This window comes from Meleagris gallopavo, chromosome 13 (assembly GCF_000146605.3).
Source record: "Meleagris gallopavo isolate NT-WF06-2002-E0010 breed Aviagen turkey brand Nicholas breeding stock chromosome 13, Turkey_5.1, whole genome shotgun sequence".
Lineage (NCBI taxonomy): Eukaryota > Metazoa > Chordata > Aves > Galliformes > Phasianidae > Meleagris > Meleagris gallopavo.
Window position 1 is genome coordinate 15,366,886 of NC_015023.2, and position 14,963 is coordinate 15,381,848.

Genomic DNA, 14,963 nt, shown 5'->3' on the forward strand with positions numbered 1-14,963 from the left:
TTTTCACTTGCGTTTGAAGCTGGCACAATGAAGAACTTGGGGGAAAACTTAGGGAGAAATAAGCAGAAACATCAAAACCCCACACTATGTGGGAACTGAAAAGAGAGAGCCCCTGGAGCTCACAACAGGAAAATTCTGCACTGACTTTGGAGGTGAAATATCTCTATTCTTAAGCTTCACCACCTGTTTTTGGCAGAGATGTTCTGTGGCGGCAGCAGGTCAGGCTTCACTCTGAACGTGAGCACTGCATCAGGTGCTAGAGAAGAGGGGCTGCTGTCTTTGGGCAGCCCCATGGGGTGCCAGGGTGCTGGAGCTAATGTGCTAAACAGCAGGGCATTCCTTGCTGGGAGGAGGCAGTCAACCTCTAAGCCCAAGGCCTGGACCTGCTGTTAAGAAGGCAATGTTCCCTGTCACGCCTTTCTGTCTCTTTTGGACTCTTGGGGTGTGAGCTGTTGTATTACCCCCTGAAGTGCTGTGTACGTGGCTCACATCTAGCTTTGTAGCAACCAGCTGGGGTTGGTAGCAAGAACCCTCCTGTCTCAGGCACCAGCAACAACATCAGGAATAGTGGAAAACGGAGAGAGGTGGTGAGTGTTAAAGAATTCTTCTTTCTTTCTTATGTATTTTGGTAATGACTTTGGCACTGAAAATCACTAAGATAATGACACTGAAACGTCCACTGAAGCAAGATTTAGCAGTGTCTACTCCAGAGCTTTTGTCAGTATGGAAATGTCAGAAAACATTATATTCAGAAGAGAAATTGCAAGTATAGACCTGACAAAGTAAATTTTGAGCCGTGTACTCAAGTGTAATGCTTGAAACGTATTCCAAATTGGCAAGTTGCAACAAATCATGGAACAGAACCAGTGCTCCAAAAAACGGATGGAGCCAATGTTGAAATCTGAATAATCACAACTACATTTTCATAGTAATTTAAAAGGAAGAAGCATTGGCAGAAATTCATGAATAATTTACATATAAGAATTTAGCAATCTGTGGTGAATAGAAAAATAAATGGCAAAGCCAATAAATAAATGATTATTCTGAATTACTTGCTCTGCCCTGATGTTTGCTAAGAAGTGTCTTTTTCGGACCTTCTTAAAATGCTGCATTTAAATTCCTGCTTCTCAGGTAAATGGTGCCCTAAAGGAGTAGCAGAAACTTATGTATTTGCCAGAGGATTTAAAAAATAAATAAAAGCAAAAAGTAAATATGAATCTATAATGTAGGCTGTTTTATGGGAGGAACATATAAAAAATCTCATTTGACATGCAGCAGCTGCAGTGAGAAATGTTAGAATTTATATATATCTATAATAGTGAGCTATGCACTGCATTAGATTTTTATTAATTATGTATAAAGTTTTAAGATTTATGGTGGAAGTAATATCTGAAAAGAGAAACCCATAATTCCCTTCTGTGCCTTTGGGAATGCGGAATTATTTTAATAAGCAAGAAATTAATTTACAGAGCACCACTATTTGTTTCTGCATAGAAGGTATATTGGATCCATTAAAAAATATATATTGTTTATCTATGATTTTTTTTTAATGGAATTTTGATGCTTTTGTACTTTTTGTAAATCTCTTTAATCTCACTGTTTTTAAATACTCAAATACTCTTCCCAAGACACCTCTAAAGTACTACTATGCATTAGTTTATTGGGGGCACTCTTCATAATGCATCTTTCAGACCTGTGGCAACAAACTTTTTGACCCAACTTTTCTTTGGTATTTGAAAATAGTGTTGTATCACTTATACAAACTGGAGAAGAAGCAGTGTCTGCTTGTGAGGAGACTAATCCATTTAAAATAAATAATGCCTAGCTGGGAATTGGAATAAGACCCTGGCATTTGAAGCTGCTTTGATGAGCCCTCTAACCAGTACCATCACATCTGTGTTCTCTCTCCTTTGCTGTCATGGTGGTGAATGATTGAGTTAATAAAAAATATGTCCAAATTCATTTTATCTTATTCCTCATGATGAAAGGCACTTGGTACCCTGTTTCCAAATATTACTATCTAGTTACTCTCCATATCCAACATTTGGTATGGCTCAGGTTGGTACTGCTGAATTTCAAACATCCTTATTTAATCCTAAGTACCAATTTTAGCATCCCAGTGTAACATTTCAATATTTTATATACGTGCTTGCCCTTGAGATGAACTTTCTCAGGTAGTTACTATAGCTGTGCCTGATTTCTGTGGGTCATAGTGTGTATTTTGAACAAATGAATTTTCAATACTGGTAGCCAAAATCCATTTCAGTGTGAGTAAAACACTGACTGCTTCTGTACAAGAAGACAATGAAATAAATTTAACATGCCTCTGGAAGGCTTTGCTGTTTCTGAGAGTGACAGTCTTTGTAGCACTATTGTCAAACTGTTCTAGCAGATGGTAGTTAATTTTGAGCCTTTTCTACAAATGCTTACCAACTATCCTTGAAGTTCTGGGTTTCTCCCCAGACAAACTTGAATGGTTTTGTCAAAATGTCTGCTATTCTTCTGGGGTGCACAGCTTCACCAACTGTGCTGATTCAGATCATTATGTGTGAGGAGCATCCTACAGATCCAAGGCCAGATGGCAGATCCCTGTGGTTGAGAAGGTCACTATCAGTTCTTGTGTTGGCCTAAAATAGGCTGGTGATGTGACCTCACATGCTCAGTTCTCAGTTTCAGAGCCTAGGGCTCCTCATTCGACAACTTCTGCAGAGAAGTATTCTCTTCTGTTGGAGCTGGGATTTGTCTATGATGACTGTTCAGTGTGTAGGAAATGGGTAGCAGCTTTGTGTTTTTGCCAGTCCAGGATTCAGCTCGCTGTCTATAATTTAGTCTTCTGTGAAAGCTTCCATAGTGAAGAATGTACTCGTTCTAGACTTGTCTGGCAAAACTTCAAAATATTAATGAACTTGTAGCAGGGCTGCACTAAATCTGGATTTGTTTAGCCTTCAGCTTTGCAAGGAAAATTTTAATAATGAGGTTTGGGAAACAAAGGTCTCGGAGGTGATGATTAAGAGCTTACATTCCTAAAATAATAGAAGATGAACAACTTAAAAGCATGATGTTAACAGTGCACCTATATCATTCTACATTGAAATATAATAGCAGGCATTGTCCATAAAATAATATCTCATTAGTTTCAAGAAAGAAGGAGTTTACCATAATAGAATATTTATGCTAAGCAGTTGGGGTCTGGGGAGGAGAGTGAAAGTTGTCTAGGAGGCTGAATACACAAAGCCTTTGGCTTGAAAACTAATTTTATTTGTAGTTAATATTCATTGGTGCAAGTTCTAGTCTATTGTTAAATGATTCTAGTGAATAATTACATCCATTACTTTGAAATGTTTAAGACAAGTGCGGAGTTTTAAAACCAATCCTTGTTACTGGAATCATCACCAAAGCCGCATTGTGGAAACCATGTTGACACTACAGTTTGATCACTGTCTGCAGGGCTCTCAATATGTACTCAGAACTGCTTCTTTGCATCGTATTTACATGCATTATGTAACCTCATTTTCATGGGAACTGTAAGAAAGTGTATGGCATTTCTGTATTCTCATTTCCCTGGGATTTGTCAGCTCTTGAATGTGACCCATCTGTTGATGAGTGAATGACAACTGTTTATTCCAGAATAAAGCATGTGCTAAAATGCAAACATGCAGCCTCCAGAAGCACTGAACTAAGTTTAATTAGCTGTAGCACTCATTTAAACTTCAAACTATGAAGTTAACTCACTTGTTTTTTGCTGGATGCGTGCTAGTCTGGGCAGCCGATGATATTATACTTGTTGCTAGATTATGAGAAGGCATTTCTGATAACCTTTCTGTTCCTAAATCTGTAAATGTCTCATATGCACTCTCTGATACGGCATAATTCTTTATTTATGTTCTCAGATAGAAATACTATGAAGTTGCTAAGGATCCATGTGTAAAAATATATGACACCGTGTGAATAGAAAACTTTTGGCAAATCACATTTACTAAATGAATTCTCAGTTTATCACAGTTTTAGCCATGGGCAAAGTGCAACACAAATGAGATATATCAGTGTTTAGAAGGATGGCACTTTATTGTGTCACAAGAGAATAACGCTTTGGAAGAAGAGATGAGCTGGAAAAAGGCACAGACTTAGTGATTTTTAAGGAGTTTTAAACCAGAAGCAAAGTAAAGATTGACTTGCCATTTTTAACCTGTTAAGTATTGTAATCATTACAGTTTTGCTAATATGAAAGAAAAGAGACAGTTATTCGAACAGATATGCTAACATTTCTGCATTTTAGCACTACTAAGGCAGTAGTTGAGAAAATCTATATCATTAATTCCCAGTGAAGTCATCAGAGTATTTGCAGTGTATATTGAATATATATCAGGCCTATGAGAAGATGAGAAATGGTGCATTTCTCATCTATTAGTCTTGGAAAAAAGGAAGTATGTTAAATATTAGATTTTATAATATGAATGAAACGAGTAAACATAAACCTGGCTCTGAATGACTGGCAACTTTTGTTGTGTTGACAACTACACTTGCTACATGGAGCTCGCATTGTTGTAGAATAACTGTATAATTTATGACATCTAGGAGAGTACTTAACATGTTAATAACAATTTAGTTGTATGTTGATTAGCATGTCACTAGTGTAACTGCTGTGCTGTGGGCTAGCATCTTGGCTGATCTGTCTCCAGTGTGATTGGTGTATGAAAATAAATGTGACACTGATAACAAATATAAGAAATATTATTCACTAAAGGTATTCCATTCTCCTTAATTTCTCCACTAGAGATGTTCTGTTTTCCTTTCTAGCATAATGCTTTTGTTCAAACTGTCCCATTGTGGGTGTTCATATCTGGAATGCTGGCTCAGATAGCTATTCATTACACCTTTTTTTTTTGTTGACTATAGACTTTAGAATAATGAAAATTTCTATTGATTGGTTGCAGCTTTCTGCAGAAACTGTAGGCTATTGGCCTAATCCATACCTTTGAAGCTGACAAAAAGAATTGGAATCAAACACTACATTAATTTAAACCTTAGCCTGTGGTTGCACTGATGCCAACTGTGTGCTGGCAACACTGTGGACACATTTACATGAAAGTGTATATTCACATTTGGAAACCTGCAAGCAGCCAAAGGAGGGAAGTGCTCAGTATATCTTTGAAGTGTAGAATTTTCTTAAGTAATTAACATGTTTTCAATGACTTTTGCTTCATATACAGTACCTCTTCCTTAAATGTGAGCCTCCATGTAGCAGTACCATCCTTTGAAGAAGCAAACATAAACAGCAATATCACCTGGCTCATCAAATATTTTTTATTGAGTTTTACACATTGTTTGTTTTTCTTATTATTGTTTTTTTCTTTTTACTTCATTATTAAAGACAAGCAGAAACCTCAGTAGCCTGATGATCTTTCCTGGGTTTATCTAGGTAAACAAATTTCAGGTTCCTTTAAATGATCTTGACTGACAGAATTTACTTCCCCTCAGGTCAGTTCCTTTGTGCAAGATGCCAAAGATTGTCTTTCTTTAAAGTATAAAAGCCTGTGTTTGATGTGAATAGAAACTGTTCTGGGAATGACTGTGTAGAGCAAGATTACATGCTGCAATTTTAATTACATTGTTCTCAGCAGTGCTACTTGTCTGATCTTAGTGTGAGAGTCAAAATTCAAACCAAGGTTATTTGGTTCTGTAGCTGTTAGTCAAGCTCTGGTATTGTTTGAAAGAGATAATGATAAATTGAGCAAGTTTAAAATCCAGCAGAGTTTTGCGAGCTGGCTTTCCTGCTTAATCCATAGAAGTTTTTTACTTTACAGACTGCAATTAGGAGGTTGATTTTCTGTGGGTTATAGAATGTTTTCTGTGTTGGAATTGTGTTGATACATGAATAAAATAAAAGTTTATAACTTTGCAAACTTACATGTAATGCAGATTTTTGAAGGTATCTCGAAAGTTATTCATAAACTTTGACCAAGGATTTTATTTCAAAAACAGAGTTTTTAGACTGATGGCTGAAAAGGAGCATAGGTCTACTTGTGCATTTTGTGGAGCCATATGGAAAATTAATATTCCTACTGGTAGCTCTGTAAAAATAAAATTAAGAGAACTCACTGGAGAGAACTCAGTTAAAAGCACTGAGAGAAATGTCTCACTCAGGATCATTGATGGAGAAGAAAAGGAGATGAAAGGTGTACCCCTAGATACAGGAGGTACTTTGTTTCATTTTATCATTGGGAATGTTGAACTATTCACTGATTTAATGAACATTTTCAGGCGTGGATTACTCATTCAGCAGCTGGGTAAATAGGCCAGCAACCTACAGCATCCATTTTGAAAGGAAAATATTACACAGTGGATTTATTACTCACTCTTATTTCCTTTTATGTATTGTAAATGATGTGTCATTCCCTATTTCAGAAACAAACTCCTACCACTGAGTGCTATTTGGAAGTTAGTTGCGCAAGGCACAAGTTGAAAGCTTTGTTTCTGAGGACTCCTTTTAAGAAAACATTATTGCACATCAATAAAGACTTTTATTGTGATTATGATTCCAGAAGGGCAGTTGTATATAGATGTCCATGAATTTATGTTTCTGTAATGTTTCCTAAAGTGTACTGACCAATAATTTTGCTTCTTAATCTTAAATTAAGACTTGAATTTAGTCTTGAAATTCCATACTTGAGTCTTGATGTTGGGAAACAGTCTGTTGAATTATAGATTAGATAGAATTCACACAGAAGGTGAAACCAAGAGCCAAGATTGAGAAGATGGAGTCAATGCTGCTTCTAGACAGTATCTCTGGGTAACATATGAAAAGCATTTTGTGTTGGTAGCTTGTTTAATGGAAAGCTCCTGCACTTTGACTTTGTCTTACTGTACTGCTAGCGTAAGAGAGGCTGTCAGATTGACTGTAGGATGAAAACCAGTAATTTCTTCTATCCTCAAATCACCAAGGTATTCTTATTTCCTACTGAAGGAGCAGATAAGCAGTCATTCTCCAATGAGAACAGATATTTCATTTCTGACCTTCAGTAAGCTTCTTACTTATGGCCTAAACTTCAGCCAAATGTAAATATCTGTATGATTTAGTGAATCTACTGTTCATTTAATTGTACACCAGAATTTCAAGTGGTTAACTTAATGCTCATAGAAAACCAGTCTTAGTGAAAAATGAAGAAAAACGTGCTACAAAAATAAATAAAAAAGAAAAGAAAAACAAAAGGAGAGGAGAAGAAGTTAGAACAGGTCACATTAAGAAATGACACATCACTGTAATTGTAACAAACTGACCTTCAAGACAGTTTTACTTGTGAACTTAGAGGAAAAAACACCATGGCTCTCAGTTAATTGCCTAGTTAAATGAAAATCTTTACTAAATAAATTTGTGGCTTTGGAGACATTTTAAAAACATGCTGGCGTAAATAAGGCACTTTTGTGCTGCTTGGTGCTGTAGTTATTTCCTGCACTTGTTACTTTTCGTTTGCTTTTTGACATCTGCCGGCAGCAATTTATTTACATAGTAAAATCTCCTGGGACCCTGCTTCTTCTGCTGGGTATAACCTCAGCTGATTTCTTTTTAATAAATTACTTATATCAAGCAACTTGTTTTGGGTAGCATTTACGGTGACTGCTCAAAGATCAGATCTGTGTTTGTGCAGAAGCCAAGCAAATGCATGGTTGGGAATATGCTGCCTCTTGAAGTCTTATTCATCCAGGATTGAAGGGAAATAATGCATTATATCCCACTGGGAAGTCCTGTATGAACTCAGACCTTCTATCTTACTCTGCTCTAGGATACAATTAATTTTGCACTGACAAAGTTCTTGCAGTAATTTGTAGAACCACAACATATTGAATGCATTTGAATGCATTTGATTCTGTCTGCTTGTGTCTTGGAATCAGCCTGTGAAAATGTTGTGAGAATCTAAAATTAATTTGATTATATGTTCTCCTGGGACTCTTAGCAAAATGTTATGTTAGTCTGCAGAAATGGAAAAGTATGGATCATTTGCATTGTGATGGGAAACATTTTCATTCAAACTAACAAAGTTTAAAAGAGTCTTTTCTACATATCCCTTCTGGATTCAGGCTCGTTTAGACTGTTCAGAATCAACACTGCTAACACTGAAATGTCATATTCCCCCATAGATGAGATAGCTCCTTTGAGACTGGCTACACAAATACATTATCACTGTCTGCATTTCCAAAAGGACAACTCCATTTAAACTGAGCTACGTGTTGTGCTCAGAACATCAATGACAGTGTTACAACATCTGAAGTTTTGATTTTTATTTTTTTCTTCAAACAAAGTCGCTAATATCACATTTTTATTGAAAAAGTAATTTTTCCCCAGGGCTTAAAGCAGAAGTTATAGTATCACCATGACTTTATAATGCAGCCACTGACCTAAGCGATCAGTCAATAACATGCCTACATTGTAATAAATAAGTTGAGATAACTTCCAGTTGACAATAATTACAGTTCCTTCTGCTTGATTAGATTTTTGCCCTAAGTGAGACAACAGGCAACAAAAGGATATATGAAGATACCACGTAATGTGAGCTGGCACAGAGTGCCTTCAGTCATGAGCGTTCTGTATTTTCTCATTTCAAGCAGTCAAAGACTGCTGATGGAGTCCTGTTTTGGAAAGGAATTTGCTGAGAAACTTGAGACGCAATTGAGGGATCCTTCTGTTCGAAAGGAAGAAAAGAGCAAGCATAAGGCAAGATAAACAGAGACATGTAGTTGCCAAAAAAAGCAGGAATGTTTGACTTTGTTAGAGCCACTTTCTTTGCATAGTGCTCTGTGAAAATACTCGTGGAACTCCCAACCAACATAACTTCTGGTTATCATCAGACTGTTCACCTCTAGCTCAGGGTACCTGATGCCATAGCAATACCTAGCTGAGTGGTGGTGTGATGTGCTCGGTAGGAGAAGAGAGCTGGGTGAGATATGCAAAGACATCAGAATGCAGCACCAGTATAACAGGAGGTAAGCACAGATGGAGCAGAGAGTTGCTGAGGTGGTTCTTTAGTGAGAAGGTAGTTGTCCATTCTGGAATCACACATAATACCCATTACATAAAGGCAGAGGAAACCTTTAGTCTGTTATCACCTATGGCTCAATTGAAGTGCATGAGAGAATTTCAAAGCATTAATGATTTTTCCAGCTCTGCAAAGACTGTTGGTGGTGGCCAGGTAACACGGGAGAGGGACCAGTGTGTTTATTCCTATCTAAAATGTTGCATTTTTCATTGGCTGTGGCTGGCTTCTGGGTGAGATCCCACCCCTTGGGGGGAAGCTTATCTAATATCTGTGCTGTATTCTTCTCCTCACGTATTTTTACAGTGCCAAAAAACACTGTTACTATTGATAGCTGCAGTACATACGGTTGAAAGGATATTCTCTGAAGGGCAGATAGGTACAGTCTGGTGCCCGCCAGATGAACTACTGGCCTAATTTGCAGATTTTAACAGGAATATGCTCAGATCTCATCCTCATACAGAAATTGCATGGAGATGTTTGTCAGTTTAGGTAATTTGTTTTTTGTAGACAAAATAAATGTGTGCAAAGATCAAGTCTATTGTTTAGTTCTTGTTCTTCCAAAGAAGCTGAATATAGATGTGCATTTGTGTGTTCAGCAATCCTTAAAATATTCTGGTGAACATTGTACTGTTGTTTATATCTCCACAGTTTTTGACTATCTATATGCTAAATAAGTCATTGTTATAATTTATTTCAAAGGGCACATAAAGATACATAGAACAGAATCATAAACATGCAATAGAAGATAATAGCCCACCACTGTTTGATGGATTTTTTGAGATCATTCTGTAACAATTCAGTTATATAACCAGAATTTAACATTGAACTGTTAAAAAATAGCAAAAAGAATTTTCATAAAATTCAGTAAGATTTTTTGTGTGTGCGAAGAAATCTTGCAGTCTTGCTTGCAGCTTTTCTAAGGCACAATTTTATTTCTAGAACACTTTTAGATATGAAATATTTGAACTCACATTTGAAAGAAAAAAAGCCTCGAGTTTCTAAAATTTGATCTTTGCTCAGTTTTTTGTTCCTTTTTTGTTTCCTTCTTTATTTTCCAATTAAAAATATGTATCACTGTGGTGGCCCTTGCTAAACGTGCCAGAGATTGGAAGATGGATATAAGGGCTGATAAAAAACTGTCATATGCTCTGCTTTCCAGTGTAAGTTTGGAATTGGTCACCCAATGAATTCCTCAGGCCCAGGCACAATTCCTGCTGTCTGTTACTTTTCGGCTTAGAATTCAGTTTAGAGAAACTGCCTTCATAGAACATAAATCAGAAGAGAGATTTTTTAAAGTGAACTTGCAGCTTTTCCATTATAGGTTTTTATAGCTTGGAAGAAAACTCTACTGTTTCTTGCTCCCAAAACACGGTTGTGGAGTCAAAGCAGTCACTTCCTAGCTGTGTTTCTATGCCATTCATTCCCTGTTTCCATCTCTCTGCATGTGTTCTAATTGCCTTATGCCCTAAAAAGTTATTTTCCTTCAAAAGATTGGAATTAAGTGTTGACTGTGTCATTTCTGGGATTTAGTTTGCCATTTTTGTTTGCACTGTTTATTGCTAACAAGAGCCATGGTAGGTCATGGCAGTTTGTGAGTTTTTATATACTCCAGCACTCAGAAGTATTTCTATTTCCTTCAACCATCACTTTTCTCTATGTAGCTAATGAAGATCAACTGTCTGTTTAATAGTTTCTGTCTAACTTTTGTATTTTGCTAATATCTTTGATCACGGAAGACTTTTCAGCCCAGACGAGGGTTCCCTGCTGGGCTGGAATGTTAACTTGCCTTTGTGCAGCTGTAACATACTTTTATCACTCTCTAGACCTTTCTCAGCTACAGCTTTCTGTAGTAGAAAACGACTCATCATTTCAATTTGATCTGAAGTTATGTCTTAAAATAGATTAGAAAAGAACAATGTAGGATAAAATAATGTTGAGCCTATAAACCCCACTGATTTGAACAAGGCTAGACTGTATTTACAAACAGGATCCTAACGTTCATTGACATAATGATTAAGAATCTGTGTTTGGTATGCATTTTCAATGTGAAATTTCCTCACTTAAAGACCTGTTTTGTTACTAGCCATCATTAGCTAACATAAAAATTCGTGTGCATATATTGAGAGACATACAGAGTAAGTTCTGTGTGTTTATAGATAAATGTGTGTATTTGATATTCAAAATACCTCTGTAGAGATTTTGTCAGAGAGAAAATTACGGATTCTGTATTTCTGTTGAAAACAAATTAAACTTCTGAGAGTCAAATTAAACTTTGAAAAAAAAAGACTTTGAAAGAGGAATAAATCAGTTTAATGTGCATTTGGATATAAGAAATCTATTTTGGCGTTTTTTCTTCTTACATAGTTTACAAGAGAGGTCCAACTGTTAATCTTTCAATATTTTAAAATGGTGCTCTTTAAAACGTTTGCAGTTGTACAGAAGCCTATGTGGCACATCATGACAACAGTATAGGATGTACTGAAAGATCAATACTGGGAACTTGAAATTTCTTGCTGAGATCTTTTAAAGGTAGTATTTCAAATTACAGCTTTGGTTTTTCACCATTACAATATGGATTTGTGGTCTTACAGAAGAACCCTCTTTGTAGTTGTCTTGATTCTGATAAAGTCGGTGATCAAAGTGAAAAAAATACTCTGAACATCTCACATGCTTTCTTACAGAAAGCAGTAGAAGTCTAGTACAGGAGGCTGAGAAATGAACAGAGAGAGATGAGTGACATGAATGTTGTTTTTCATTGGGAGATGCTTGGCAGTATTTTCATTTTGCTTGTATGGAGTTTTGGAGCCTGTCTCTTACCATATGGCATATTAAGCACAATAAAGATGTTCATTTGGCAGCTGGAGCATGACTAGCAACATCAGAAGAGTCATATATGCATCAATAAATTAAGAATTCTGCCTTCATGTAAATAAACATTAGATCATTTCTTTTAATTGCCTATTGAGTTCTTGACAATGAGACACAGTCACTTTGTAGTCATCTGCTACAGCATTTCCAAAATTCTAGTTTATGACTATAGCTGAACAGCTCCTATTATTATTTTTTTGCCCTTCTGCAGCACCTGGAGCACCAACCATAAATAATTTTTCTTCAAGTGCTCTACAGACGCAGAGGAAGCAAGCGGTCTTTGCTCTGGAGAGCCTACAGTCTAGCTAAACTTCTTAAGCTCTAACACCAAGTGAGTGTGTAAGAGGATGTGGGAAGATTTAGTGCATGTGGATGTTCAACAGGTTACTGTTCATCCAATCCGTTATACTGCAGATGGGTAGTATGAATAATGTCAGTCATCTGTCCCATGGCTTTCCTCATACCTAATCTCTGTGAGAAGCACACGAACATTACAAACATAATACATCATAAATATATGTCATCATGGTTGTCAGACAGCAAAATGTTATATACTGGGAGACAACATTTTCGTGTTAGACTGCCAGATGGTTTTGTTTCCTCTTTCCCCTTAGCAGACTCCTTAGAGCAAATCCATCCAACTGACACAGACTTTGGCAACTACTTTTAGTTTTTGTTATTTGGGCACTGTTTAAATATTAATCTGAAAAGTTCTTATAAAGACAACTGTTTGTAATGGCATGTTTTATTTCTGAAAAGAGAAATACAATAGCAACTTAGATCACACTTTGTCTCAGTGGAGCTCTCTGAGATGTTTCCTTTCTTCTTCCATGTGCTTGTTCATGTTGGTTTCAGAATATCTCAGCCCATGCTCAAGTTTCCATCAGTCCTAGGAGAGATTCTAGGCTCTTTACAGCATCAAAGCTAGCTCAGCACTCACCTAGCTGGAATAGTAGGATACAGTGATTAGAATCTGAGCTAGCTACTAAAGCTGAAGGTCCACAGATCTTACTCGGGTGTCTGGCAGGGCAGGGAAGTGTGGTTGGTGTCAGGACTAGCTCCACAGGCCACGTAGCTGGTACTGGAGCTTGGTGCAGACAGCTCGTGTACAATTTTGGGTATCTTCATTGGCTTTTTCCCAGAATCAGCATGAGTTTAAGGATGCAGGTGTTCCTGGCGAGGGGCACTGTGAGAATCATTTGGAATTTAATACAACCTCCTGTGATGTTCCCTGGTAATCCTGATCCAGAAGGCATCATTGCTTTCATAAAGTTCTCATTTGCCTCTCACTTCAGAATCAAGATTTTATCTAAGGCTACATTTCTTTTCAACTCTCATAATAATTTAACAGTTTGCTTCGACTTCATCTCTGTTGGCCCCTGGTCCACGTAATCTTCAGTGTTCTCTATCCTTATGATCACTTCATCTCCTTCCATCCACTTCTAATTTCTCTCCTACATATCACTATTTCTTACAGCCCTTTCATTTTCTTTCCTTCTCCTTGCTACTAACCTTGTCAAATACCTTCATTTCTGTGGTAGATTTGGGAATTGAAAGCATCAGTGCTTTTGGATGAAATATGGTAAGAAAAGTCTCTCACTTTTAAGCAAGTTTGCTTCTGCTCTTTGTTGGAAAAAGTGCAGAGTTTCATAAAGCAGGACCAACATATAAGCAGATATAGAAGGTCTGAGAATTCCAAATTCATAACTCCAAGTGGATGTAAAATATACATTCAACTACCTCTTCTAATTCCATGTGTCAGCTCTGCATGTGGCCTTTGAATTTCCACAATGCATGCAGATGGCAGCAACGCAAGCACCTCAAGAAATGTGATGCTGAGCAGCAAGGTGGGAGAGGTGTGTTCCCAGCAGCCTCACCCCACCTGTAGGAAAACAGAGAATGGCTGCTTTCTGAATGTGTCTTGTGCTATTTGGCCATACTATCACTCCAAACTCTGACATTTGGTTTTAAATTGTTACTCTGTCGTAGTTGTTAGGCCTTCTATTCTTTTATTTAAGCTTTCCTGAGAGACATCTTATTCTAGACGTGATGAATTTGTCTAATAGAGATGCCAGATCTTCCAGTTGTGTGCTATTAATAGACCACTAGGTCACTAGCAGCTTTGGACTGTGAGAAATACAGGCTGATTCAGTATGACAAGGTACCTGCCAAAGGCACTGTGCTGTTGTTTTTTAAAGGGTGGAGAAGAATAAGTTAAATGAGAATCCACTCATAATTCATCAAGACTGTAATCTATACAGTGATTAGCATAGAGAATTTCAATTTCCCACGTTTGTGGTAACAGGGAAATTTTGTCTTTTAGTGGGCTGATAGCTTTAGGAGATTACAGAGAATCTGTTAAATGCCTGTCATATCACTGACATCAGCTGCAAGGGGTGGTTTAACACCAGGGAGGCCTTGCCAACAAAGAACCTTCCATCAAAATCCTTCTGGTTTCTTTTTTTATTTATAATCTCTCTTGCTTTCAGCAAAATTCAATGAAGTGGCAAATGTGTGGCCATCCATATGAGAACGTCTGTGTTTTACCTCTAGGATTTGGCCAAGCTGTGAGAGAATCTAGGATTTACTTTTTTTTCCCTTTAAAAATACCGATCAGACAGAACAAGATAATCCATACAATGAATTGAAAAAATTACTAAAAGTGCTTTGTTTTCAGTAAAAATATTGTCTTTGATCATCTCTAGTCTGTATCCCTGTCTGTAAGGCAGCTTTTAAAGGCGCAATGGAATCGAAATGTAAAACCAAAATAGCAGGAGCATACAGATAAGCAAAATTCCACAGCACAGTAACTTGAGGAACAGGTATGAAATATAGAACAGGTTGTCTAGGGAAAAAAAAAAAAGCAGCACACATGTAAATATGTCATTCAGATGTCAAAACAGGAAAAGTTTGCTTAGAAATCAGAAGTTTGTGAAGACCTCTTAATCATATGGCTGTAATTACACCAGTAATGTTTATGGCAGGGTTTTGAGCAAAGTAAATCTACTGGGCTCAGAGAAGGAACATGAGGCAGTGTCACATCTTTATCTTTAGGGATGTTTT

The 14,963-nt window shown here is 37.1% G+C and overlaps 1 protein-coding gene across 2 annotated transcripts in view; it reads left to right on the top strand.

Moving 5' to 3' along the window:
- Window positions 1-14,963, top strand: part of CDH13 (cadherin 13) — a 431,656-nt gene that overhangs the window by 132,110 nt on the left and 284,583 nt on the right. The window lies entirely within an intron of this gene.